We start from the raw sequence: 3,787 nt of genomic DNA, 5'->3' as shown, positions 1-3,787 counted from the left end.
TGGACAACGTGGAAGAAATGGACAAATTCTTAGAAATGCACAACCTGCCAAGACTGAACCAGGAAGAAATAGAAAATATGAACAGACCAATCAGAAGCACTGAAATTGAAACTGTGATTAAAAATCTTCCAACAGGGCTTCCCTGGTGGCTCAGTGGTTGAGAGTCCGCCTGCCGATGCAGGGGACACTGGTTCGTGCCCCGGTCCGGGAGGATCCCACATGCCGCGGAGCGGCTGGGCCTGTGAGCCATGGCCGCTGAGCCTGCGCGTCCGGAGCCTGTGCTCTGCAACGGGAGAGGCCACGACAGTGAGAGGCCCGCATACCACAAAAAAAAAAAAAAAAAAATCTTCCAACAAACAAAAGCCCAGGACCAGATGGCTTCACAGGCGAATTCTATCAAACATTTAGAGAAGAGCTAACACCTATCCTTCTTACACTCTTCCAAAATATAGCAGAGGGAGGAACACTCCCAAACTCATTCTACGAGGCCACCATCACCCTGATACCAAAACCAGACAAAGATGTCACAAAGAAAGAAAACTACAGGCCAATATCCCTGATGAACATAGATGCAAAAACTAAGTGTCCATCATCGGATGAATGGATAAAGAAGATGTGGCACATATATACAATGGAATATTGCTCAGCCATAAAAAGAAACGAAATTGAGCTATTTGTAATGAGGTGGATAGACCTAGAGTCTGTCATGCAGAGTGAAGTAAGTCAGAAAGAGAGAGACAAATACCGTATGCTAACACATATATATGGAATTTAAGAAAAAAATGTCATGAAGAACCTAGGGGAAGACAGGAATAAAGACACAGACCTACTAGAGAATGGACTTGAGGATATGGGGAGGGGGAAGGGTAAGCTGTGACAAAGCGAGAGAGAGGCATGGACATATATACACTACCAAACGTAAGGTAGATAGCTAGTGGGAAGCAGCCGCATAGCACAGGGAGATCAGCTCGGTGCTTTGTGACCGCCTGGAGGGGTGGGATAGGGAGGGTGGGAGGGAGGGAGACGCAAGAGGGAAGAGATATTGGAACATATGTATATATATAACTGATTCATTTTGTTGTAAAGCAGAAACTAACACACCATTGTAAAGCAATTATACTCCAGTAAAGATGTTAAAAAAAAATAAAATATATAAATAAATAAAGGGACAGATTCTGACAAGTTCAGAGGAAAAGGGAATGGGGAGAATTTCAGAGAAAGGGGAAGTTGGGTGAGAGTGTTATCATGGGGGAATTGAGGGTATAGAGGAGGTGTGGGTGGTGTAGAAGGAAGGGGGATGATGGCTTCAGAGGTGGAGTCTGGACAGGGAGAGCTGGGGGAAGAGACAGGTGGTGCTGAAGGAGGAACCAAGGGAGAAGAGCATGAGGCTTTGGGAGACATTTTATCTTTTTTTAATTGTTTGTCTCAGTTCATCTTCAAATCTTAATTTGCAGAGATACAATTTTAGACTCCCAATAATATTGGGAAGCCTCAAAATACCAATTGAAATAAGCATTTCACTCAGTTCTGGAAATTTTTAAGCTATTGTAGTCCAATTTGGTTTTAAGAAAATTGTTTGGAGATTTCAAAAATTCCCCATAATGGCCATTGATATTTTTTTTTCTTTTTTTTTTTTGTGGTACGCGGGCCTCTCACTGTTGTGGCCTCTCCCGTTGCGGAGCACAGGCTCCGGACGCGCAGGCTCAGCGGCCATGGCTCACGGGCCCAGCCGCTCCGCGGCATGTGGGATCTTCCTGGACCGGGGCACGAACCCGTGTCCCCTGCATTGGCAGACGGACTCTCAACCACTGCGCCACCAGGGAAGCCCCGGCCATTGATATTTTTAATTGTTGTTTGGCCAGATTGATCCATTTAGTTGCAAATGTGCACGAGGAAGGACCACTGTTTTTAAATATAAAATTGGCTGGAGTCCGGGGGGAGGGCGGAGGGCACTCTTAAAATTCTTAGGTAACTGGTATCCCATTTCTCAGATGTTTTTCTTTAGAGTGAAAGTGAGGTAGGAGGTAGATGGACCCCAGGGCTGAGCAGCTGGGGTTTGTCAAGTGGAGTAAATCGGAGCTTTGTTTTCCCTGACACTCCAAGGACAAAATTAGTGGCAGGAGCTGAGCCCTGCTGGAGTAAAGAGATAAGACGACCACATCACTCCTGAGGTCAAGGAAACCTCCCCAACTGCACATGTACAGGAAGGCTCCTTGGGGGGTCAGAAACGGAGGGAGCACCATTCCATAGTAGGTGTTTTAAAGCCTCCCATAAGCCTCCGCTGGAATCCATCTTGGCAAAAAGATGTGTGCAAATATTGGATAGGGCCCTAAGATAGGTCAGATATGAGAAAAGAAATGAGATAATTGGCCAGAGGAGAACAAAGACTCAGAAGAACTGCCCCTATATAAATGATTTGACTTTCTCTTTACTATACTTCTTCTCATTAAGGAGGACACCCACGCCATTCCTCTCCAGGTGTGTATTCTGTTTTGTTTCTGTCTAAATAAACTCTTTCTCTGTGTGCTCCCCCACATGTTGTGCTGTGTCTCTATTAAAAAACTTTGTACCTGTTTTTGCAGTTTTTGCCTCCTTGAAATATTCTTGCTTTTAAATGGGGCAAGAGCCAGGGCAACTTTGCTTCTAGCCTCTAGCCCCTGGTGGTCTAGCAGATAGGATTCCTGGTTTTCATCCAGGCTACTCAGGTTCAATTCCTGGGCAGGGAACTAAGATCTTGTTTCAAGACGAGTAACTGCTGTCTCTCTGAGATCAAAGAACAATTTTCAAGCAGCTTGAAGAGCTTACAGCTCAAACAACTTACAAGCCTAATACCAGCCAATGTTAAAAAACAGCTTGGTCCCAGAGAAACCAGGCTAAAAGTCTTTTCAGCCAATTTCCAGAAAATAACCCCTTCTAAAGGAATAAGTCAAAGGCTAAAAAACCAACACGATTTCAGTGAAGCAAGGGATTCTTTCCCCTGTCCCAAAAGAATGGGTCTAAGGCATTTCAGCCTGCTTCAGTTGAAACAGTCTAATCTCAAAATCACCAAAATGCCTAACAGGTACTTTCATATAGAACAAGGACTTACCCAGAAAGACGAAACTTAAAATAGATCCCAAATAAAGCCTACAGAGCATCAAATGCAAAGAGAGCATGAGCTCAGATCTAGAAGAAAGACATACCTTCAAACTCCAGGGTCACTGAGAAAGCAGTGAGTGATAATGGGGTCAGTTGTGTGTACCACACCTGTTTGCTCACAAGCCCAGAGCCTTTGAGGATCTTCTCTGGTCCCTGCATGGACCACCAAGGTGTTGACCAAATAAACAAATAAATAGACAGCCAAATATTTCTCTAGGGAATACGGGTTTTTTCAGGATCAGCAGAGAATTGCAGTTCAGGGTCTGCAACCATGCAAAACAACATGCAAGTGCCCGCATGGCAAGGGAAGGAGCACACTTTTATAGAAGAAAAAGGAAGTTGGGAGGGCTATAGTAAGCAAAGAATCCATGGCTTTTCATTGGCTGAATCCTTGTGAGGAAAGAAAAGGAGTTTTTCTTCTTCCAGTTGGGATCTACTAACATTGCAAGGTGTGAGAGCTCTCCATTCTGGTCTCCCAAATTTTAATTTAATTTAATTTGGGTTTCTGGTTTTTTTTTTAATAAATAAATTTATTTATTTATTTTTGGCTGTGTTGAGTATTTGTTGCTGCGCACGGGCTTTTCTCTAGTCGCAGTGAGCAGGGGCTACTCTTCGTTGCGGTGCGCGGGCTTCTCATTGCAGTGGCTTC

Source organism: Grampus griseus (genome assembly GCF_964374135.1).
Source record: "Grampus griseus genome assembly, chromosome: 13".
In the NCBI taxonomy this organism is placed as follows: domain Eukaryota; kingdom Metazoa; phylum Chordata; class Mammalia; order Artiodactyla; family Delphinidae; genus Grampus; species Grampus griseus.
The sequence above is the reverse complement of the archived record's forward strand: the minus strand, read 5'-3'. Positions refer to the sequence as shown.